This window comes from Numenius arquata, chromosome 15 (assembly GCF_964106895.1).
Source record: "Numenius arquata chromosome 15, bNumArq3.hap1.1, whole genome shotgun sequence".
NCBI lineage: Eukaryota > Metazoa > Chordata > Aves > Charadriiformes > Scolopacidae > Numenius > Numenius arquata.
In genome coordinates, this window is record NC_133590.1 from 5005625 (window position 1) to 5032063 (window position 26439).

Here is a 26439-nt window from a genome sequence, read left to right on the forward strand (position 1 = left end):
TCACCAGGGCAGAGTAGAGGGGGAGAATGACCTCCCTCGACCTACTGGTCACACTCTTCCCTACGCAGCCCAGGATTCCATTGGCCCTCTTGGCAATAAGGGCACGTTGCTGGCTCATGGAAAGTTTGCTGTCCACCAGGACTCCCAGATCTATCTATACATTTTTCCCTTGACCCTGAAACATTAATTAAACAAGTCTGCTGATGTTTCTATATGAGCCCGTAGAGATGGGTTTATTTTGGGTCGTGGAAGAGGGAGGGAACCGGTTGCTTGCTGTGAAACGTTTCATGAGGCTGGCATGTGAGTGTCTGCACGTGAGCGGGAGAGAAAGATTTGTCCTTGTTTGTTCCTGAATTTCAGAGAATTTATGCAGTTGTGCAGGTGAAGACAGGACAGAAGGTAATTGTGGTTTCTTGGGATTTTACCCCTGATCAGTACAAAAGGATTTGCTTCGCCATTTCTTTATGCTAGTTCTACCTGTGCGGGCCCAATGACATCAGTGAATTTAGTCTTGATTTACACCAGTCTGAGCTCTCACATTAAGAGGAGTTACGTGCCTACTTCAAGGACAGAATAAATCCTTTTTAATGCCTTGTTGTGAATGTCAAACAGTTTTCAGGCCAAAATTTAGGGGAGATTATAATAATAATAATAATAATAAAAAACCACATACAGGATACAGTGGGGAGGAAGGAGGAGGTTTATGAAATGAAACAGAAATGCTGTGATGATGTGTGCTTTTAAAAATCCTGTGTTGGTTACATGAACCTGGAAGGCAAAAAGGAGAGAAAAACTGGAAGCCAGAAATAGAGGAAGGAAAAACAGAGGTGGACTGGGCTGGCTGAGAGCCCATGGCTGACCAGCGTGCACAGTGACAGGGACACAGATGTTTAATCATTTAATAATTTTAGCATGGAAAATTTCTGTCATCTCACATTGGATCAGTCGAATCAGCAGGAGATGTAGCTCATCCAGGACCTATAAGATGGGGTTATCTCTGCTCCCACGTCCTGAGGCTCAGCCTTGAAATCCAAGTTTTAAGCAGCTGTTTCCCTACTGAAGGCCCAAGTGTTCAGCACTGAGGTTCCTTGTAGAGCAGTGGTGGGTGAGTGACGGTTCAGGCAGCATTTGTAGGCCATTTTTGGAGCTCAACTCAGGGTTGTGTGTATTTGTCTTCAAAGGGTTGGATGGATGCTGTGGAAAAGAAATGGCTCCTGGTGTGGGAGGTGGGGAAAATGGGCCTGAAGAGGTCAGTGTAGAAAGGGCAGGAATATGGGATTACAAAATGCTGTGTGATATTTGTCAGTTCATGGGACTCACTCCTCTTTCTTTGATATTAATTGGACCGTATGCTGTGTGAGGGAATGAGTTAAAATCATTTCCTGGGATGGGAGGCAAGGATAAGATTTTACGGGTAGCTATTCAAATGGGCCATCAATAACTGACTAAGGCAATTGGCTGGGCTAAGACAAGGGATGTAGCTACCTTTCCTTGTCTTTTCAAAATTAAGAGACCCTCAGAGAAACCAGGGAAATTAGAAGAGTTTTAAGGAGGAGAAGAGGTGGTGAAAATGAAAGTGAGACAATCTGACAGCTAAGATAAAGTGAATCTGGGCATCATCTCTTGTTGACAGATCTGGAACTGTTTGGCTGCACTTATAGTGTCCCAACACACCCCCTCACCCCCCATCATTTCATCGTGGCTCTGGGTCTCCTGAGAGTCCACAAGGATGGGGAAGGACTGAGAACTACAACATGTCACTGGGATGCTCAGGGACAAACAGTGCTGCCAGTAGAAGGAGAAATGTTTCTGTTACCTCAAGAGCTCTGCTCCACAGCATGCATGTGCTAAAGTGTCTAAAGCTTAACGTTGGCAAGTTTGGGAGTCTAAATCCATTTGTGGCTCTGGACCTTACTGCCTAATATTATTGCCTACACTTGGAATAATCTGAGATATTGTTAGGAATACCTGTGAGACTGTGTTTTTAATCTTTTTTTTAACCTTGAAATGTTCCTGTCAGTTCCACTCTACAGGCTGCTAGAGATTCGAACCCTCTTATAAAATGCTGAGGGATTTTCCTCTTTCGTTTTTGTATAAAACTTCTCTTCCATTTGTAGGTTATGTAGCAAAGTCTCAACTTAAGCTTCACACCGCCGCCCCCCCTTTCACTTTGGAACTATGAACAATTTACAATCTAAACAATATTTACAGTATGAATGATTTATTTCTGAAAGGAAAAGTCTCAGAAAGGACAAACACATGCACTCCTTTGGCTTTGGTGCAGGGGAGCTTGGAGAGAGTTTTTGGCATCGGTGGACACATTCACTGTGGATCTGTCATTATCTCCCCACAGCTCCACTCCTCACAAACACTCACATGAGTCCCACAACCCCTACACCTCCCCAGCAGAGGAGGAGGATTTAAGAACCACTGTACACTATTTATTCAGTTAAGATGTTTTCATCAGCCTCCAAACATTAACTGATCCTGAGTAGTGGCAGGGAATTGATCTACTTTATTTGTTTATCTATTCTATTGGTGAATTTTGGACGAAGTTATTTTGAAAGCAAGATGTGAAGACAATGCAAGGTCTAAGCAAATTAAGACAGACTATGTTAGGCTGAGAACCAAGCTGGTTGGTGGAAGCTTCTGGGCTTAGGAACTCCTGAGTCAGTCCAAGGCAACTCCTCAAGCACCCTTTGTATGTTCTGTGGGGCTGGAGTGCATGATGGAACAGAAGAAAAGGCTTAGTTCCTCACTTAAATGTCTATTTGGACTTACTTAAATCACTAACCTAAGGTCATGCATTAGTTTCTGGTTTGGCTAAGGTGGATCTCTGCATACAGTTAATCTCCATCGTAGAATCATAGAATTCCCTGGGTTGGAAGTGACCTTTCAGATCATCTAGTCCAACCATCAACCTGACACTGACAAAACAAATCACGTTTGAGTCTGAATTTCTGGTTGCAGCTGCTGCACACCAGCAATCTGTAAACTGGACTGAACCTCTCCACTGGGCTTGCATTAGCACCTCTGAGTGCGAGGAAGCCTAAAATGGACGTTTGGGTCAGTGGACTGGACTGGAAGATATTAAAGGTAGAAGTGGGTGGAACAGATTTCAAAGGGAGGCTGAGGGTTCACTCTGAGCCTGGAATGGTGCTAGGCTTTTTGTTTTGTTTTGTTGCAAGGGTTTGGTTTTTTTTTTGCAGTAAAACCCTGCCTCTAATTTTAAATCAGAATTAATAGCTAGTCAGGAATGTTGGCTTCAGAAGTTATTATTATGTTTCAACAGATGTTCAGCCAGTCAGATTATTTAATTAGCTTCACGCTCCTTAACCTCATAAATCTGTGAAAGCTGTGACAAGGAAAAAGAAAAGGAATTAATGATAATAAATCAATACCCTAGACCTTCTTAAGACAGTCTAAAAAGTTTGGATCCAAGCACCATTGAAAAGTTTGGGGAGAAAACTGAATGTCTCTGTCTGGGATATAAATCTCACTTGAGCGTAGTTTTGGAGGAAAATGCCCAGGATTCTCAGCACAGCATCCTTGGGAACTGGGGGGGGGAGCCTTTGTGTCTAGGGAGCTGGTTTGGCATTGGAGAGACCTGCATACAGTCCCTAGCTCTGACACTGATTTAAAACATGACTTTCAGAAACACTGCCTGTTCCTTTTCCTGTCCTACTTAAACAGTGGGAATGTTGTCTGAAGCAGAGTCTGACCCTGAGTATTTATACAGACACACACACACATATATATGAGCATTTTTCTCGATGTTACTCCAGAGAAGAGAGTCATCATTTAAGATACTATTCGAAAGAATTTTTTCTCTCTGCTTCCCGTTGACAAGGATGCCTTAGGAGACTGATATCCTGATTTCCATACCTCTGTTGCTTCCTTAACTTGGGTAATAGCAGTTTCACCCCACCTTTATGTTATACGAAAAGCCTTTTTTTTTTTTTTTCTGAGAAGGGTGGATGAATAGATGGCGTAGGGACCTGCCAGCACATCTGCAGAGCAGCAAGGCACCCCCAGTCAATGAAGATTGAAAGCTAAGTGACTATTTGGTTGCTTCACCATGGTTCATCTGAAGTACTTGGTGCTATTGCAGACAACAAGCTTAGTACTGAATGGGTATGAACCTGACCTTGAAAAGTAATCCTCCCCTGTTAGGTTTCAAGCAATTCAGTGGGCAAATCTTTCTATTGTATGGCAAGAACAAGCCATTGCCAGGATCCTGGGCCAGCCGTCACCAGCAACTGGACTGGTATCTCTGCATTTACTGCACTTAACATGTTACGTGATTACAGGAGACACAAGTCAGTGAGTCAAAGCACACAGTGACCCACTTCACCCTCAGTGTGCCTGGAAGAACAGGGCTTTATTCCCATATGTTGTATTTTAAAATGTGTTGCCCTCATCTTCATTTCAGAAAAATACTTTGTTGACACATTATTGCCCCTCCAGAGACCAACTTCAAACAGGAGATCATTTATAGAGGAAAAACTCCATTCAGTAAGGGCTTTTTTGTACTCATTGGCTCCAGCAAGCCCTTTTTTTGGTCTCAATTTTTCCTTCCAGCAATTTCATATAACATGTCTCACAATATGCCTTCCCTCCATAGACCAGGTAAATCAGCGGGGACAGAACCCTGGGCATGGCAGGAATGGATTTGCTCCAGAAACTTCTGAAGGTCAGTTTTGACTTTGCTCCGAGCTCTGTGCAGTGAGATTTAGGTCAAGCATGGACAATATGGTTGTCCCTCTGAGATCTACAATTAAATGTTTTTTATCCTGTGTGGACCTGGTAACACTTGCTACGCAGCACGCACCGGTCATTGCTCTGGACTTTGTTATGCTGACTGCAGTAAATGGGTCTGCTGCTCCTGCTGTTAATACCGTGGTAGGAACTAACATCACCTATTGAATTTGTTGATTTTTTAAATAATCAAATACTTTCCAATGGCCGTATTATGCTTTAGTTTTTTGGTTATCGGCTTCCTTTCATCTCCAGCACCACCATCCACTTCTCTACCTGCCTTACTTTTTAAATGACATCATATGCCTGCTCAGAAATTCCCACCTATGCAGCCAGTTTAGTGGGGAGGGGAAATTCACCCTTGTTCATTCAGAAGAATGAAAAAGCAGAAACCTGGGTGTAGAAAATGGCCATCTTTTGCATGTTTGCGTTACTGTCACAGAATTTGAGTTCAAAAAGGTCCAGACCGCGTGACCTTCCTCTTACTGGGGGTTGAAGACCATCACCTGCTGTATCTGCCTGCAGCTCAGTGACACCCTTCTGCCAAAAGGCATCTTTCTGAAGCCAGGCTCTGATGCAACCTGTGAAGAAATGGGCAGGACTCTCAGCTAACACTCCATTTATCTTCTTCTCTCCTCCCATCCTGGAGGAAAACAAAAAAATTATGTTTACACTTCTTGCTTTTGTTGCCTTTCTTTAGAAAATACGCTACCGTTATATATGTTTTTCTAATCATTTTTTGGCAGGGACAGAATTAAGAATGAAATTGCAAGGGAGGAAAATGTTTGTAACAGCTCCATTTTTATTTGATGAAAAATACCTCCCAGGTAAAAGGAGACATTCTTGGATAAATTCCACATTTTCTGCAGAGTACGAACAGGTAGGCTGAGGTTTTGCATGGTAACCCATCATTAGTACCATTATTACTGCCAGTAACTAAACAATCTTCTGTTTTCTAGCACTTAGAAACCACAAAAAATATCTTTGAGTGCAATCAGGAAGGCTTCTTTTAGAACTCCAATGCCCTTTAAAAATATAGGGTTTTTTTCTTCCCCTTTCATTTCTTTAAGTTTTTTTAAAAATGAAGAATGCGACAGGGATTAAAATGAAAAAGGATCTGGAATCATTTTGACTGAGAGGAAAGAAATATTTGTACATTATTCATCGTACTCTCGGTTATTCATCAAAAGTTTCATTCTTCAACTAAAGTCTTTTCCTTATCTTAAAGCCACTGACATGAATATATATCACCAAGTTAAAAAGATTGAATTACACTTCTCCTGCTGCTGCTAAGATTCATGGAAGCTCAAAGCCCAGCCTAGTCCCTAGGTGTATGAAGCCAGTGCATTTTATGATTTTCGGAGAACAACGCTAACAGGGTTTGTCTCTTCATTGTGATACGGAGATGATTGAAAATGTGCCGCTGTATCGCTTGATAAAAGACCTTTGCCAAAAAGGAGAGCAGCTTTGTCATTTGAGAACATTACCCATGGGGCTTAAGAGACCTACTTGACAGCAAAAGCTCCAGCAGATTTTTTTTTAAAGGAGTATGTTCTCCATTGCCATTGTCGAGCAACTTGAACAAGAGAAAAGAAGGAGCTGAGATGTGATCCATAGAATCTTCCCTGAGTATTGTGTTGCCCCATAGGTACCGGGCGAACAAGTGACGTTTCCTTGCTCTGGTTCCTAGTGCTTGTTGAGAAGGAGGGTTGCTCTTGGTTCATACTGCTCTGCTAAACTGGCTTGTGGCTTCCCGAGCTGTTACCTGTTCCTCGGGTGTCCAGCTTTAAAATAAACATGGGTGTAGCAGTCTGCTGCAGCACTGAGTGTAGGATGACTGCCCACCCTGCCAGATTTAATTTTGCAAGTGCTGGGGAAATCTTTGCTGCCACAGTAACACTTGGAACACAAAGAAAGGTGTTTTACAGTGAGCTTGGTGTGTCCAATGTGCATGGCCAAGATGTGTCCTTTGCAGGATGCACTGTGCTGGCTTAAGGCAGAGGTGTCTGAAGGCTCTTGCTCCCCAACAATCTGCGTGGTGGAAAATGCATAGAGCTGTTTTTATCCTGCACAGGGATCTGCATCAGTAGCCTGAGCACGGCAGCCCTGTGGGAGACCGGCTGAGTTGGCCAGGATGCAGGATATGGCACAGCCTTGCTCTGGGCAGTCTCACCTGGCACCTCTGTCTCCTTACTACCCACCACAACGGAGAAAGGTTTGTGCCTGGCACTGCTGCACCAGGGCATAAACTTGGTGGCACCAACCCCAAACTCACTGAGAAGGGAAAGTAAGAAGGGCTTGTGGGTGTCCTGAATTTCCTACTAGGTCTTGATGAGATGAGTCTTCTCTGATTTTACATTTGACTTTACATCTTCTTTAAGATGCGTTAAACAAACCAGTTCATACCAAGGGGCTTTGAACATACAACAAAGAGGGGACAAGTCCTGTGGCCCTCTCTCATCTCTGTGTAGCAAGTGCTGATGCAGGTGCAAAGGGTGAGGCAGGTGGTGTTGTCTCTGCAAACATCCCAGGACCAAGGAGGCAACTTAGTGCTGCCAAAAAAGTGTTGCGACCTTCAGCAAGATGGAGCTCAGTGAAGAAAAATCCCCTTACTCCTCACAGCTTAAGAAGAAAGAACTTGGTTTAATGACACAGACTCTAACTCTTAAATGGAGATAACTTTTTCACTAATTTTGGCATGCATTTCTGGATCCAAGGCTACCAAACAGTATGTAGTATCAAATAAGAGCAACAACAACAGCAATGCAGTAATATCGCCTAATGATATCAAATTTTATTGTACAAGTATTTGTTTTGATAACAGTTCACACCTAGGGCTATGATCAGGCATTTCACCGCAGAACTTGTATGTTTTAGACAAACACACAGAGCCCTCTACGGCCAACTTCTCCTTTAGTGACCCACAAGTATATTTTTCTGCCTGTGCAGGTGGTTGGGCACCCACCAGTCCTTGTTTTGGTCCATAACAAGGACAGTGTCAGATGATCTGCACTGAGCCGTACATCATTCTGTAACAACACGCTTTTGATGGGAAAATGGACCGCTGCAATTTGAGCAGGGCTGAGCTCTGACTTGCCAAGGGCATGTGGCGATAACTCGAACTAAGAGGAACTTGGGAGAGGAGAACCGTAATTAAAATCCCCACTGAAGTTTGGGAAAGCTGGATAAATTAATGACAAATTGCCCTAGGAAAAAAATAGTGACACGGTCATTGTCATTTCAGATTAAATGGATCCAGTTTAGTGTGGTAATGGTGAGAGAGATATTTTTAGAAAATATAAAGGGCCTTAATATATCTCTTTCTTGTCCTTGGCAATTTAGCAAATGCTGGTTTTGTGTTTGCTTCTCCCAAACCATAATACTTGCAAATTTTGCTCCCTCTTGCTGCTGTAAAGTTTAGAAAAGAAGGCTGGGTTTTAAACTCAGCCCACGTAGCCCTTTACTTCCCCATTGCAAGAAACAGACTGTGAGAGGCCCAACGGGAAATCACATTTTCCGTGATTTGAATACCCTTCATTCTCCCTAGGTTATGAAGCAATGCTGGGCAAAAGGTAGCTGAAGCAGTGTGGTTTGTTCTTTAGTTGGTTGAGCAGCAGGGCTGAACCAGGCAGATGACCAGTTAGTGAAGGCAAATAGCACAGGAGCAAACTCTTCTGAGCCAGGCTGCTGCTGCAAATGAAATGAAGGTTTATTCAGCCTGTGGCCAAAAATAAATGAGGCTGAAGTTAATCCAGCTGTCCTACCTATGCCCTCAGTATCAATATCTGTTGCTAGTGAGTGTTATTTTTACAAGACAAAGACGATGAGGAATTAGAGAGGCATCTGCTTTGTTTTGAGCTCTTAAATCTCTTAATTTCCAGGACGTGTGCAAAAGTCTAGGGAGATTTCTAAAGTACACGTAAGAAAATACTGAAAAATCCCAATCGTGCCATTTCTGCTACCAGAAATTGTACTGGTGGTAGTGGGTCCCTGAGGTATTAAAGAAGAAGGTCACAGTCCATCAGCTACTGAAGCTGCAGGACTGGGAGGGTGGTGTAAATCAGTGCTCTGCTTTGACACCAGTCACTCACGCCGACTTTCAGAGAACTGCGCTGATTTATGCCAGCCCTGGTCCTGACCTCTTGCAGTGTTACATTGACATGTACTAGGCCAAAACCTGGAAAGATCTCTTCAGCAGCTGCCCTTATTTTACAAGTTAACTTTTTTCTGTTTCCTCCTTCTGAACTCTGGAGCTCTCTCTTTCCACGTGAGCTGAGCTTTCTTGAAAACGGTTGTTTAATGGGAACATCTGGTTTGTGAATGGAAGACTTATTCCTCCTTTTCCCTTCAGTAAATGTTCATTGCATACTTTAAAAGTTGATCTTTTTTTTTCCTTCCCCAAACAGAGAAAAAAGTATGGATCATTACTTGACAGAACAGACTGTGCTCTTTAGTTACTTAACATGTGCGGGTGTAACCTGCAAGCCATGACTTAAGAGTATTGCCCATAATTAAAAGTTTTCTGCTGTAAAGTCTTGGTTTCTGATTAAAATGTAGCAGTCCTTCCTATTGTTCAATTAGCGCTAATTAGGTAGTACCTGTGCACAATACTCCCTGCAATTCAATAACCGCAATCTGGGATATTTCTTTTTTGTGTGGAAAAAAATAAAATCTTACAAAAAGCCCCTCACACAAATGTCCTGAGTTCATTTACTTGTGTGCTGTTTAGAACTGTGGAAAATTAAAAAATGGAGAGGTAAGTAGGTATTATTAAAAACATTATTTGCATTCAACATTTTCCAGTTCTCTTCCCTCCCCTCCCCTTCCATTCTCTTCCCTCTTCCCATTTGCAATGGAAGTGTTATAGAAAGATGGCCTCTGCATAAGCTTTTATAATAACTGTCTTGGTGAACATCTAGTGGTGTTGGTGAATTCCTAGGCTCCATAAAGTTGTGTTCATGCACTCCAATGGCTTTTTGGTGAAGACAGCTTTAGCTGAACGTCCTACAAGCTGCAAATTATTTACGATGATCCAGTAAGAAATGCATAGGCCACATAGAAAGACTGGATGTGCAAAGTTTTAGGGCAAGGTCCTGCACATAAACACAGCTTGCTCTGACTCCAGTCAGTCCTGATGACTACCAGTAAACCTATGCTGATTTATGCCAGCCCTGGTCCTGACATGGGCGAATGGCAGTGACCCACAGTGTTGGCATGAGAAAGGTGCAGGCCTACCGTCTCAGTGTAGTCAGGAGTGTGTTAAATGGGGACACGGTGTCTGATTTGGGCTCATATACTCTACAGATGAGAGCAGTTGCACAAATCACACAGCAAGGAAAATAGATACAACAGTAGGAAGTATCCATCTGTGCTCTGAGTTGCAGGATTCTGCTGTGGATAAGCCTGGTACAGCGGTGGCACTGGCTCTAAAACTGAAGTGATGGGCATTGATTCACCTAAATGCATTGAAGCCTCCAGAGAAGACAAAATAGCATCCCATTTCTTACCTTAGGATCAAAGCACTATACAGTTTGGATAAGAGAGGGTGGGGCAAACTTTTGGCATGATGTGGCAGCTTGAGCTGAGAGTCATGAAACAGAAGCCCTTATCGATTCTTCTGGCATGATTTAGTGTCAACCAGACAGAAAGTGATGCCAAAGTTTAGAAAATGCCATCCAGACCTTTCTGTGTTAGGTAGAATTACCCCTTCCTGCTAGGTTGGGTCAAAACTAACAAGTAAAATGATTTGAAATGGCATGGCTCAGCAGCCCATGCCTCATCCACCTGCCCAGCCAACCATCTGGGAAGCACTGACTGAATCCAAGAGCTCTGCAGTTGTTCCGGTTCATTCCCAGTTAAGCCAAGCAAGGTGTACGCACCATTTGAAACTGCCTGCACAAGCTGATTGCATGACAAGCAGAAAACTCCAGACCAGAAAGCAGAGCCTCATTTCCAATGATTGATGTGCTGGAACACATGCGGTTCTTGTGAGGAACCCCTAGCCTCCTCTGGCCAAATGGGCTGCAGCAAGAAGCATCTTATCTCTCTAGTCTTGCTCTACTTTTTTTCCTACCCTGCATTGCCACAAAAAATCATATTTTGCATAAAGATGAGAGTCTGTTAAAATCTACTTGCAGTTCCCTTCAGGGGACCTCTGGGTCCCCTGCAAAAGACCTCTTGGTCTTTTGGCCTCCAGTTGTCCTGAGATATTCAGAAAATCTGTGCCACCTCAGCTGGGACTTTCAAATGAACCCATGTAGCACCAGGGAAAGCCTACATAAGACTGATTAAAATATATCGACCTGGTAAGTGAGAGTTTAGCTATCTTGGAAAAACAACCCACCTCCTCTCTAATTTTGAGGCAGTGGGTCCCACTGTCTTCACTCCTGCCAACCCGTTTCCTCCTTTGCTCTGATGAGGCACTGTTCTCTGTCTATGCAGCTTGGTCCCACTCCTCTTCCCCTCTACTGTGTCTCTTTTAAAAATGCAAACATTCAGCTGTTCATCAGGAGCCTGCTGTTTTCCTAGACATTTTACTATCAGCCTTGTGACACTGGCCAATTGGATCATTTTGCTCTAAGCATATTTCATTGTGCAATTATAATATCAGGAGCGTGTCAGGTGAGTTATACAAATGACACTTTGAATGCCTCTTTGGGGTTTTTCTCTGTGTGTGGTGTTGTTTTGGTTTGCTTTTATCGAGCTTTAGCCTCAGAAATAATAGACTGCTCATTTATTTTCTAGGTTTAACAACCACCATGGTAACTATCAGAAACCGCAGTTATATGATGTTACACACCTTCCTTTACTATTTGAACTCCTTCTTGTGAATTCATCATAGAAATGGGCTTGATGAGTTAGATGCAGTTAAAGGGAGACAGAGGGGACAAAAGCTTCTCTTTCATTTTGATTTATTGACACCTGCATTTGAAGTAACAGGACTTAATGACAATAGAGTAGCTGAGATGTTGAGATTTTCTCCCAGAAAGAGAAGAGATGGGGAGAGATGTTCTGACCCCTGCAATTAGTGCTTCCCCCAGAATATCCAACCCAGGATTATTGTCCTAAATTATGCTCTGTCAAGGACTTGAAGCAAAGAGAAATGGTCTGTTCTTAGCAGACATTCTTCTTATAAAAAGGAACAAATGGTCTGTAAGATGGATGTATCCCTCTTGGTCTCCTCTTTCACTTTCCCATCTCTCTGGGCAGATCTTTGCTTATCTTTGTAGAGATGAACATTTAGCTGGGAAAAAAAAGAAACATACCCTTTACAACTCAATGATTTATTTCTCCAAGTGACTTGTGTACTCTATCTGTGGAGCAAGTCTCTACATACAGGCTTCTATTTTGCTGTTTCCCCTTAAGGGGCTATTAACTATGTAAACAACTTCAAAACAAAAAGCCTGGGCCGTTTCATTAGGGGAAACCATCTCTGCTTCCAAAGGCCTCCTGGGAAATGGAAGGAGTTCATTAAAGCCAGGGTGGTGTAAAAGGCTTTGTGCGCATGCAGAAATGGAACCACCATGAAACATTAATGACCTCAATGCATTAGCAAATCTTAAACTAGAGTAGAATTACATCGTCTCTAGGGACCTGAGTGCACCTCCTTGGATTTTATTTTTTTAATGCTGGGGAAAATATAGACTTCAAATTTTAATGTGAAGAGCAAAACACTTTGGTGGTGTGAACTGAAGCCAGCAATCAAGCTGGCCCTAGGACAGTGACGTGTAAGCAGTAAACATCCCAATTGTCAGCCGCTGCCTTTGCTCCAGTCAGTGTTATTGCCAAGACATGGGGTGCTTAATCCGTATTGCCAAATAAAAGCTCATATTATTACTTTTCCTTTTAATTCTCCACGAAGAGAATCCACTTCTGAATCACTTTTCTTGCTTTGATAAGTAGCTATATGTCTTTCCATTTATAAAGCACCGAAGGGACATTTGGCAATGTTTACATCAACAGCAGGCAACTGTTCAGGGCAGTATTGATCCCAATGGAAATTACTGTATAGGTCTCTCCTGTGAGTTATGATCTCTACTAAAGTTGGGTGACATTTCTCCAAGGAATACTTCGTTCAGCAATGGCAGCAAAAGCAAATTTAAAATGCAGTGAAACCCTGCAGAACAATTTATGCTGAAATCTGCAAACATTATCAGCCCCAAGAAAAATATAAACCCCTCTCCTCCGAGAAAAATATATACCCCTCTCCCCCAAGTTTAGAAATCATGGCTCAAGTTTATTTACAAGTTGCTATTGAAAAGAGGCGAACAAGTCTTTGATGGGAGGTGATGTCTTCAGCTATTTTTGCATTCTTTTGTCTTCCTCTCTTCTACCACAGGGTGCAGGAAACACGTCTCACAGGATGACAAACCTTTCAAGACTGGAGGATGCGGGGAAGCTGGGGAATGGGCCTGCAATATGGATTTTTTGGGAAGAAGGCATATAGTACAGTCCACTGATTCTCACCCTGGGCAGTATGTGTGTCATCAGAAGGTAGGAATGGTCATCCAGGGTGAAAATAAGGGACCACATATCCCAGGGCCCTCCTTTCCAGCAGGGGCCATAAACAGAGGCTTACAGAAGAGAAGGAACAAGGCAAGTCTGTGAGATCCTTCCTAGTGCCTCCAATTATTATTAGCTTGGGACTTTCTGAGTCTGATGGAGTTTGTGTAACTTGTAACCCTGAAAGGATCCCTTTTCCAAGTACCTCACCCATCTCCCCTTGACCTCTGTCTGAGCCCACAACATCTTTCGGCAAAGAATACTTCTCCCTGTAGTGCTTTGCTCAGCCTGAGAACCAGAGGTCTTGAGAGAAGCAGGGTAATCTTTCTATTTTCTCCTAATTGTTTTCAGTCATTGTTTGCAGATACACAGTTATCATCTGACCCAAATGACAGTGACATTTCTACGATACAACTGTCCATTGCCTGTGGTGTATAAAGCATGTTGGGATTGCCTGAGACAAAGAACTAATGATTCAGTGTTACATCTAATGCTACTATGCCCAATGTTAACTGAGCTGCTGCTCACTATTCCAGTCCTAAGGCTAACTGAAAATACTAGATCCAGCCATTAGCAAGATACACGAAGCAACTCCAGTATTAAGTTAAGTTATGCTATTAAGGTTATTACCTTGCTATGATGCCTGAATGGTACTGGTTGCTAAGGTCAGGGTGGAGAGAAAAAGTAGATAAGCCCACACACCTTTGTAAGATGAGTAATTAATAGGCAAGAATATTAAATATTCCTTGCTACCACAAGAGCTGAGCAACCCCAGGAAGCGGGGTATGTGTGTATGGGAAGGAAATCAGAAAAGGTCTCTTTGCACTGGCAGTTATTCTGAGGTCTAGTTTGATTTTACATCTTTGTCCAGACCCAACATTAAAAACAAACATTTTCCCCCCAAAAATCCCTGGCACTGACAAGATTCAAGCTAATGCCACTGTAAGCGCATTTTTAAATTTTCATTTACTTTTTTGGAAAAAGCATAGAATTTTAAGAGTTTCTTTATGTTTGTAGACACATGATGTGGTACGTATCCTGTTTGTCTGAAGGACAAGTTCTTCTGGTATGAGGCAAGGCTTTTATTCTGTTTTTAAACTTTAATGTTTGTTAAAAAGTAATAATGCATCTTTGTGGCATGGGTTATGCTGGTAAATATTTAAAGGAATTGCATAAATCTGCCCTATATCAGAAGCAAGAGTTCGGGAAGGGTGCTGCCAAATTTGGAAAGGGATTTTTTTTCTTTTTGAAGCAGATCAAACTGTCCCCCCTGCCTTTCCCCAGCACAAATTCCACAGAGCAGAAGGTACTTCTGTTCGTGTTCAACGGAGGACCAGAGCGTCTCTGCCATAAAGAAGGATCAAACACAACAGTGTCATTTTCTTTGTGATCTGTGCATGTGTGGTGCATTGATTTTTCCATGGTAGAAAGCAGAGCAAGCTCTCTTTTCAATAGAGAACTCAGGAAGATATTGTGTAAAAGTTAAAAAACCGGCAGTTTTTTCTCTGTCCTTGATTCTAGCTGAGAAAAACAGTTACAGGAACATGTTCAGTCTGAACCTGTCAGCATGTGTCCTATCAACCTTTAAGTAATTCACCTAGATGGGAAGTTGGCCACGGGGTTGTTTTTGGAAGACTGATACCACATGCAGTTCATGGCACTATTAGGAAAGTCTAATTTGGGACACCCTTAGAGCAGCAGGACCACGTTGATCCTTGGATGTCCTGGTGGTGCAAACACATGCTAGCCTTCAGCTCTTTCAAGCCCCAACCCCATCAGCTTGTGTAGGCAGAGCTGTAGTTACCCATCCTGAATGCCCATTTTACAACCTTCCCCCAAGCCCTGGAGGGGAGACATGTCTTTAACTGGATGTGGCAATTTTCTCAGGTTTCAAAACTGGAGGCTTGACAGCCTCTGTTTTTTATTTCTGAGGAAAATAAATATCTAAGCTTTATTAATATTTTTAATAACAAAAGTCAGGGTTTTTTTACTGCTAAATTGAAAAGGGGCAGAGGGAGAGCTGGGAGGTTTGTCACTAGCTGGGAGTCTGTACCAGTCCCTGGGCCAGTGGACTCTTTAATAACACCAAGCTCCTGCTAAACAGAGCAAGCAGTTCGTATTTTCAAAGAGTCTCGTTGCTTGTGCAGATCACAGATCAAGGAACATAAAAGCCCACATTTGTCAAGCCTGACTCTCTCTGTACCCCTCTTGACTTACAGGGTTGTTGTATCTACTCCAGGAACAGGCCTTGTCTTTCTGCGCTAAGTGGTGGACACTGGTTTTAAGAGTTTCTTGGTTTGGCACGTTTTCTTTGCAGCCATTATCAGAAAAATGCAAGTCAGAGGGATTTTCAGGGCTTCCTGGGACAGCATTTTCCATCAAAATAAGCACAGAAATGCTGGTTGGAAGGGACCTGTGGAGGTCCCTACTCCAACTTGCCACTCAAAGCAGGACTTGCACCAGCGCTAGAGCAGGCCAGCTGTGACTTCATGTAGCCAAGTCTAGAAAGTTGCCAAGGACAGAGTTCCACCACCTTTGGCATCCTGTTCTGGTGCTGCAGCAACCTCCCTGTGAAAAAATTTTGCCTGCTGTCACACTTGAACTGTGTAAGCTGAAATCTGTGGCTGCTGCCCTCTGTATTAGTAAAAGAAGCTGCCCTAGGGGTCCTTTTTAGGCTTCCTTAAAGCATTTGTGTCAAACACAGGACATTATTTGTAGATCAGGTGCATTTTGTTGGATTACAGGGCACGTTAGTCGTCCCCAGCTAGATCTGGGAGCTCATCGTTCTAATCCACCTTCTCCAATAGACCATTGCCACAATGCACAATACAGCAGTTGGTGCCTTGCCACAAATGATTTTTGGTGGAGAGAAAAACTTGAGGGAAAGAAAAAACAAATATAAATCTGAGAGCTCTCCAAGTTGCTCCACTGTAAGTCTAGCATTTGTAGCCCTCCCTGGTCTCCCTTCTGCCCACCCCCAGTTAATTACATGACCAGGCTGTGAAGGCAGCAAGAATATTAAAAAAGCCTGTGTGAAAGACTTGTTGCCACAGGCAGCTGCCATGATTACCCAAAGCTGAGGGAAGGACACCAATTAAATGGTCTTGCTTCACACATGGAGGCTGGTGCTGCTACTGAGCAGAGAAACAATCTCATCAATTCCTGTGGAAGGAGGGAGAGCTGAAGAAGACAACGGGGAAGGCAAGTGAATGGCAGCTGGTGGAGGCCAACAAGTAGCATTTTCCTATTATAGAGCCTAACAGGGACTGCTTTATGGATCTCTCATTCTTTGCACGATTGGCACCTTTCATCTGAAATCTGGAGACCACAGGCAGCACACAAGCTAAACTTGGCAACCTCTAACTCAGAGCTGCTTCTGGATGGCCACGATGCCAGTTTTAACAAACACAGTCACTCCTCACCCTCCCACCCCCAGTATCCTTCCGTCATTTATGCTAATTCTTTTTCTTGCTCCCATTATGCAGCTTTGCCTGCCATAATGAGAGAGACCTGCTCATTAGCATCTGAGCCTTTGAATGCCTTTCTGAGGAAACCACTGCACAACATCATTAGCAAGGAGAAAATAAAAAACACTAAGCCCTGCAAAGCAACAGCCCCACTCCCAAACAAACCATGATCCTGCGTTTTCCAGTTGGTATCTTGTACAGGGAGGTGCTCTGGAGACTCATGAGCAGATGTGGCAGACTTACTGCTACCAGCTGACCTAGTCATATGTGTCGTGTCACCCTTCTAGCTGTGAAATGCAGGGCAAGAAGCGCACCTGTCTGAAATAACAAGTTGGCTGTGAATCTCACACCTTGTCTGAATCACAGCCAGAATTTGCAACAGTTTGGGGGAAACACCATTTCCAACAGATCATGTTCAATTGGCTCGATTTGTGAAGGCTGGCCAAGTGAGAAACTTTAGTTGATATATTATTACTTTTTCCTTCAGATTCATACAAATAGCCATGGCCATCCAACCTGTCTTCGGGGCATTGGGCTTGTAAATTTAAATTGCAACACAATGCTACAAAAGAACAGCTCTTATAAATATGTACCTTCACCTCTTGCATCTTAGGAAGTTTTCCTCAAAAACCATTGCTCTGCAGAAAGCCTGAGAAAGAAAGAAGGAAATAGTCACTATCCTGTGCTGAGAAGATGAATGAATCTAGGATATAATGTACGAAGAAACAAGAAGGTTTGAGGTCTTCTTGGGGGGAGGATCCCACTAATGACTCATTCCCGTTTGGAGTTCGGTGTGTCTGTCTGCACACACATATAGCAGATGAACATAATTGTAACACTGCAAGAACAATGACTTCTGTGGGACTCCGTGGTTGTCCATCACAGACAGGTTCTGTGTCCTTCTGTCAATGGGCTGTGTCTGAGGCTGCAAATTGCATAATCCTGCTCCCATTAATATCCATAGCCAAATTACCAACATCTTCAGCCTAAGACTCAATAGAAGCAAACACTGGCCATATCAAGACTGAACTGTGGGAGAAAGAAGGGCTCTGCAACCACTAGGAAAAGGAAAATGGAATAACTATGAGCACCACCGCTATACGAAGGCTGCAAGATGTGCCCTCTCAGATTTGGAGAACTGATTCCAAAGACAAGAGAAAAAGAAGGTTTGGAAAAAAATCTCTGTCAACTGTCTCCATACAACATCCTTCAAAGAAAAGCTTGAAAAAATTGACTGTAGATACCAGACCAAAGCTACAATAGTCAGAGATACGGATTACAACTTCTTGTGCTCTTACATCCTTAAGGTGGTATCAACACTATTAAAAAATGGTGGTCCTCATAGGAGGAAAAAAGTAGATGTTACAGCTGAAAAGCTGACCACACTGAAACACTTCAAAGGGAGCTATCTGGTTGAGAAGTGGGATCTACCCTTTCTTTGCCCAATATTTTGAAAATGTGGAAACAGACAAGGACTACCAGCAACTTTCTCAGGAGTATACACATTACACACATTTCCATGCTTGGCAGAAGATCTAAGCCTGTATCTTCAGAACTCCCCTGGTTCAACATCAAGTGCATTTTCCTTTCCTTTGCAGTCAGAAAAAGACCACAACAATCTGAAATAGCTCATTCTGTTCTTAACAAGGATACGAAAAAGCCCTTGGTCAGAGTTTCTATTCAGATATTTTGCTTTTTTGTAAAACCCTAGTATGAGTCTGTGCTTTCATTAGTTCTTCTTAAAAAAAAAAAAATCCAAAAAGTAATTTAATTACCAATAGCACTGTGATTAAATTTGGCCTTTTGCTTTCCTTCACAGTCAACCTCCTCAATTCCATCTCCCTGACGCCTCTCTCTGTAGTATCGATTCAGTATTGTTAACCTTTCTTTATTACTTGTTTATGTTCCCCCATCAGTTTAAAAACATCAATAAGAGGCTTTTTAAAAAGGACAGAAGCAACAAATAGAGAGACATTGAGGAAAGGTCAGGAATGCAGAAGGAGGCAGTGCCTGCTTTGTGGAAGGAGCAAACAGACAGTACAGAAAGGTTAGTGGCCCTGCTGCTGAAGTGAAGGAAGGATTTGTTTATTCTACAGAAATACCTGCTAGCGGTGCAGCTTTTGCAGCAGACACAAATGTCTGCTCTGCCCAGGCTGAACTCGGGGCTACTGGGACAGGCTGGACCTCACCTCAGTGATGATGCTTAGATGGTCTGCAGGATCTTTCCCTTCATGGATCAGGAAGCTCTAGGCACATTTGGGGGCTTCTACTTTCTGCTTGAACATAAGCCTGATCTGAGAGCATTTAGTGCTCTGCACAGAGGTGTGCTGGCTGGGGATGTGTTAGTTGGCTTTGAGAAGGAAACAGAGTGGCTGCATCAGTGTGCGACTTAGTGCATTCAGACATCAGCATTTATATCAGGCCAAACACCACCCAGGATCCCAAGATAGCTTTCTCTGTTTGGGGCTCTGCTGAACTGGGAAAGCACCTCAGCTTGGAGGAGCTAGCTCAGGGTCCTCTGCCTCCTCCTCTTGGCACATAAAGATGTGCCTTGGCAACTCTGGATCAAATCCTGTCCTGAGTCATGCTAGTCCCTTTGCTTTGAAGAGCACAAAGGATCGATACATTGCAGCAATAAGCTGTTCACTGACTTCAGTGGAAACCTTAATCCTGCTCAAGGATCCCACCAAGGGACAAAGCCCGTTAAGGGCTTTCGAGTCTTGGATCCCCAGAGACATGATCAGGTGGGGAATGGAAGGTTAGTGTGGTAAAGGAGGGGAGAGACACCTTGTCCAGCCTCAGCCTTCTGAAGCCTGAGAGATTCCTGGCACATAAAAGGTAACTGCATCTCACTGCTTGGTCTAGTGTTACCACTGCCACCATCAGACAAGGATCACTACGATGACAGATCATACTTGTACTGCTTATTACAAATGCCTGCTTAAATGAACCCTGCTGACAGGGTATGTGTGCTCCATCACAGCCTTAAATGCAAACAAACACAGCTTCTATAAGCTTTGCTGGGGATGAAATATGCTGTGAGAAAGCAAGAAGAGCTGTGACTAATTCAGCACGGGGCTGTGCCCAGTTCATGAACACGTTGGTGAGCAGAGGGAGCTGAAAGTCCCTGAAGAACAGCAAGGGTTCCCTGGACACATAAGGGTGCTTCAGCAATTAGACTGTGAAAGGCATTATTTATTTTCGTACCAAAAAGTGGATTGAGGAAGGACCATGGCAATTATACAAGGTCATGTATGAACTGTGGTGAAGGGCTCAGTCCAGGGGATAGTTGATGTTGAGGTCACTTTATTGACTGTCCACAGTAAGAAACTCTCAGTTCAACTCCAGAGAGAAGGCTAAGCAGATACTTGCTTTGGTCAATAGTTAGGTCTGAAGTGAAGCAGACCTATGAGCCAGCCTTTCCCGAAAGGTGACTAGACCTTACCCATACATGTATATCCTGAGTACAGGGAGCCAGTCTCCTGCTTTTGAATCTTCTTGCCCATGACCCACACATTGTGTCTCTGCTTAGACAAAAAGATAAAATGATTCTGAGAAGAGGTCTGCATGTAGATGAGAAACAAACCTGGGATGGTAATGCCAGGGATTTTGAGGGAGAAAAACACTGAAAAGTGATATTCCTGTCTCTTGGGCTGCTGAGTTGGCTTTAAATGCCTGTAGGGATATACCTTGTAGGTGGTGGTAATGCCAGTTGAAAAAGACCTTCTCCTGAAAACATAGAGATAGAGCAAAACTATGCACAGACTTCATAGGATCATAGGGGTCATCCCATCATAGGAAAATTCAAGTTGGAAGCTACCTCAGAAGGTCGTCTAGTCCAATCTCCTGTTTCAGCTTTAGGGAAACTCTGGCTCAGCAGACCTGTGTGTAATTAAGGCAATGATGTTGTCTGATGCAGTATTTTCTTCAGGAGTGTACAATTCTAGTGATATATATCCAAAAGCTACAATTTCTACTTCTAAGCAACCTTCTACTGGGACAAAATACTATATTTCAACCTAGTGCTGTTACAGAAGCAATCTACAGCTTTTATGCACCCTTAGAGATTTATAATAGCTGAATACATACATTTATATGAATAGTCTTAACACAACAAAATTAAATTAATATATAAAGCTGAAAGGAAGATTCCACTTTCAAAAGATACCAAACATTTGCAAAGATCCGAAATTAATTTAAAAGAGAGAGAACTCACTAAGAGGTGTTTTGGGTTCTCAGCAAGAGTGAAAGAAAGCCCGTGTTCATATGTCTGTTCATAGAGTCTTGAACTGGACTACTTACAACCCTGGAAGAGAAATTAACCATGTCACTGCTGTGTCTTCAAGAATGGAGCCTGTTTTCAGTTTTTTTCCACTCTCTAGAAACTCTGTCTTGCACTTGAGAGCATTTTCCCAATGAAATTGTAAAATATGACTTTTTTTTTTTTTTTTTTAATCAAAGTCTAACACCTGTAATACTTGTAGCTTTCAGAAAACAACCTCTTTCCCTGAAAACTTTCCTTCTTTTGCAGGCCAGTACAGGCACAGTGCGGGAAATACTTTTCAACATGGAGATTGCCATTCCACACATTCGGAGTGTTCTGTTAAAAGAAGAAACAAAAGCCATCTTAGCTATTAAAGGTACATATCTCTTGACCTTTTAAGAACAGTCATAATTACGTGTGACATATCTGTCCAACTCAGAAAGCAGTATAAATAATACATCTTTACTATTCTGAAAAGCGACATTGTGGTTAGAGAGGTTCTTGAAGTTTAATAAATAAAATATAAAATAAAAACAATAATTAATAATTAAAATAAAAATAAAAACAAAAACCAGCCCAGACATAAAGCAACATCTTTGATCCTTATGGTAGTAACAACGTGGTCAGCATATTCAATATTTGATTCTTGTTTTGTTTCTGCTAATAGGAAGATGTATGCAGATGAATATTGTGCATTCTCTCACACAATAATGTTTATCACTTACTGTGAAAGTTCACTTGACAGAAGAATTTTCATTCAAGCTTCTTGAACAGATATTTCCTCTCATTTTACTCTCCAGTCTTAAAATGAGATCTTTGCTAAGCACAGTATGGCTATTTGTACAGAAGGAATGACTATTTATTTTAGGTTGCACAAGGGAATTTGATTTTTCTGAGAGGTACCTTCCCATTTATAAAGAGCGTGTCCTGGCTTGGGCTACTCAGTTATCTCATGAGATCAGCGTTTTTGACATTTAGCACCTTAGGCTCCATTTTCCATCCCAAGGAGTAAAGCCCCAGAGTTTAAATGCTATTAATTCCTAATGTTCAGCTTTCATCTAATATTATTGAAAGGCAAGGGACAGCACCGATTTCTCCTTTTGACTTCCCAGTCACCTGAAGATCTTTACAGGCAGTCAGTAAAAATGTGTTAAAGTTCTCATTTTTCTCTTCTTTTGAAGTTCTTTATTCCATTGTGTCATCGATATTTTAGCCTTAGGCATATTGCTTTGCTGCTAGTTTACAATATGCTCTTCTACAAACAGTAACTCGGAATCTGATCCACATTACCTCTTGTACATGGCATGTTAGCACCAGTTTGGATGTGAGATTGTAATAACCAAAGTTAGTTTATTTCTTCTTGTTAAGGTTACTTTCAGGTCTGACATTGGCATAGAAATTAGTTGTGAAGCTCATCATACCAAGAACCACATTTTTGGGCAATATTTCTGGCATGTCCTGATTCCACTTATGACACATAAAGAGAGGAACTTTGCACCTTCTAGTCTACCTGAGGACTTGCAGTGCACTTGTAAAACCTCATCAGTGGCTAAGTCTACCACTTCTTTTCCATCTAAGTAACTGTTGGGAGGAACAGTGGCTTAGCTGTCACAGAGGCAGAGATGATGCCAGTACCATGTTGCTCTTCATCAACGGAAGATATATTTGCAAATCACACTGCTAGATGACAGGAAGGTGGAAAGCTAATAGGAGGAGAGCGGTCTGCGTGAGTCCATCTCAGAGAACTGCAACTGTAGCCTTGTCTCCTTAGTCAGGTTATCTTTCTTCATTTGGAGGATGTGCAGTTGCTGGGTGAAGTCAGCATTACGCCTGCTATGGAGTTTGTAGCTCAAACCACTGAGGAACTGTCGTTCTATGCTTGTTTGAAGAACATAGTCACACTTTCAGGGTGAGCAGTTTTACAAATGAAAATGAAAAGAAGGAGGGTACTCCCTGGCCCATGTGCTAAGGGGTAAGTCATTTGATTTAACACAGAATCAGGGTCACGGTCTCTGTCTTTTTTTGTTGTGAGGTGATTCCAGGAATGAGAGTTAAGTGAGAGACAAAGAAAATGTTTTGTTCTGGAAAAAAGCTGGAGCCAGACTATCTACCCAATATTATCTCAGGAACATGAGTAAAATCCTCAGCTAAATCAAGATGACTGTCTCCTGTTTTGCCCTGGTTACTCCTCACCATTTTCCTGCAAGCATTGAGATAAGAGTTTTCTGCAGCAGCACCCTTACCCAGCCCAGGGCATGATATGTGCAAAGGAGAAGAGTTTCTGCCTGAATGGCCTTTCTTGATACTCCTTATTCTATTATTTGGAAATGAGTTTGTCACCCAATCAGGGAATGAAAATGAAGCCTAAACCAACAATGAACGATGAGTAGAATGTATACGTCTCTTACACACAGAGAGTTACACAAGGGTTCCAGTCCTTGCTGACAGTTATTTAAGAACTGGTTTATTATAGTAGATAGGCAGTAAATCTTCATTTACAAACCCAAAACAACAGCAACAACAAAAAGCTCTCCTTCTTGGTGGTTCTGAAGAATTGCAAGTGCTTAATGTCCAGGAGGAGACATAGTAGAATAAATGGTCTGCTCAAAGAGACAGTGGAATAAACGGTTAAAGCTAGCGTGAGAAAACTCATTTCAGCAGCAGAGATGACAGCTAAGCCTTTCAAGTCAGTGGTTAACAGTGATTCACAGAGATCTAAGTATCTTCTATTTAAGGTAACTCTTTGCACCGGGGAAGCCAACACATCCTTAACAAAGTCAAGATGTGTTAACAGAGGAGATTAACAATCGCTGATGGTGTTATTAGGGAAGAGCTTTTCGCCTTCTTTTTACAGACAGTGATTCTGCCTTTCTTAGATCCCTGGTGTGAGTCATCCTAGACGTATAGGTTCAAGCTGAAAAACATTATACTTGTGCACATAAAAATCCAGAAGAGATGTCCAGGCTATTGGAAGCAAGAGAGCTCTAGGGCTAGAAGCAATATCACAGAAACAGTTTCTGTCTTCACCTGAAGTGACAAACTTTTACTGCTTTCTGGACAAAGCTACAATCTCTCCACTGTGCTGCACACTCTGCAGCTGTGTTATTGCTGTGTTGAATGTCTCTGCATCATTCTCCACTGAATGAGGCAGACACCCCATAAGCAAGCCTATACCTCCAGTGAAAACCATCCAGAAACTGCTGGTTACATCTCAGTAGCCTGCAGAACATAAAGACAGAAAGATATTGAAGGTGAGATGGGCAAGATATTGAGGACAAGTATGCAGCAGTGAAGTTCATTTTTAGAAATGTATCAAAATGATTATAACAAAAGTAACTACCTTCTCATCAACCCAAAATGATAAAGACTGTTTTAGTCTGTTTTGTCATTTTTTTTTTTTCTTGACAAAAGTTTGCAAAATCAGTAACCATTAATTGTGGCTGAAGACCAATGCTTTTCAGGAAGCAAACTCACACCATAAGAAATCACGTGCTCTCCTGAAGAGGAGCTGCAGAATACATTTTATAGACTATTCTTGCAGAGAAGACTGTACTACAAATCAAAGTTAGAGATTGAACGAACCTATTAGTGATGGATAAGAATTCCAACTTTTTAAATCAATGCGTACAAGCATAAGATTAATAAGGCCAGACAAATTGAAACTGAAAAAAAAGGTAGAAATATTAGTAGTATGATGGAATATTAGAGGAACACACTAACAAGGAAAATGAAGATTCACTATCTCCTTGTGAAGGATGCCTTTGTAGAAGATATGCTTCGTCTAAGCGCATGTTTTGTGTTGGTTAATTATCTATCAATTAGTAATATCAATGAAATGTCATAGGTTTTGTATTCAGATCAGCCTGAATAGGTCCTTCTTACCCTGAAGAATCAATCTCAGAGGAAATCACTGAGCACAAGGAGCAGTACGAACGTAGAGTCCAGGCTCTTGGAAATACTCTGAAGGACTGGATGCTTAACCGGCTCTTGGCTTCTTAACGAAGCACTTGTACCCCTTCAAACATATACTAATGTAGCTCAGTGCAGCCTGTAAATACAGAGAGATTATTTTTTTTTTTAATCTATGACTATATTAATGACTATAAGTAGCACTTTCAAGAAAGGAACCAAATGATACACAACGAAGTAATTTGCCATAATTATGATTATGTACTGTTGATAATTAGCACAACCAAAAGAAAGAAAGAAAGGAGCCAAGGAATTTTTATGAAATCAATTAAGTGGAAAGCAAAAAGAGAAGATGGATAACGAGATAGTCTAAATAGCAAGTTTCATTTATGTGATTTGTGCCGCAGGGTAGATGGAGCATTTGTGGGTGGGCAGAGGATATCACGCCTTGGCAGCAAGCTACCTCCTTCTTTCCTTGAAAGACCACTTATCTCAGTAACTGGAGATCAGATTGAAGGTAAAAAGATTTGAAACACCAGGTGGGAATTAAGAACTTAGGAGAAAATTGTCTTCTCTATCATTACACTGTAATTTAAGATCACTTCAGGATATGTGATGGAGGACATTTTAAGACCATGAAGGTAATCAAGTGATGGGCAGTCTCAAATTCTTTTACTGCAAGGTGTTTATATATATAATGGCTGCAAGGACACTGGAACAGGTTGCCCTGAGAGGCTGTAGAAGCTCCATTCCTGGAAGATATTCAGAACCTGACTGGATATGCTCCTGGGCAACCTGCTCTAGCTGACCCTGCTTTGAGAAGGGGGTTTGGACTAGCCTACTCTGAGAAGCCTGGGAAAGTTATGCTAAGCTTTTTGATGATACTCAGTCAGGTAATTTACTTACTCATAAATACATGGTATGAATGACTAAACAAACAGCAACGCTAAGAGAAAGAACAAATAAATAAATAAATAAATAAATTCTAACAAGGAAGATAAATTAGCAATGACTAACTTCTAAATTTTAGCTATACCAGCAATGATTAACTATCCATTCCTTTGGGTAGACAACTGCTAAGACACTTCTTCTACCCTGCTAAAGTAACCTTGCATCATAGCTACTTGTTTTAAGTTTTGCTGGATAACAAGACCTGATTTAAACTGATCTGATCTGTTGCTGGGTTTATTTTTTTTCTAACTGCTCCTTGCTTCACCAGCCTTAGCTTTGCTTCACTCCATTTCATGACTCACTATATTCTCTAGCTGTCTCCCTGTTTTGCTGCCAGATTTTGCTACTTCAGCTCCTAGGAGAGAATGAAGAACAATGCACAAGTCACAGCTCAGCTCACAGGAAATTAGGAAGTAGCTTTTTCTGTTCATACAGCTGCAAAATCTCCTGCTTCTCCGTGTCTCATCTCTAGACTTCGAACCACATTGCTGGAAGCGACTGTTTAAAATTAATGGGATGCCCAGACAAAGCTAATTAGCTTAAATTTCTGTACACTATTATAAACACTATTCTGTACACAAACTCACA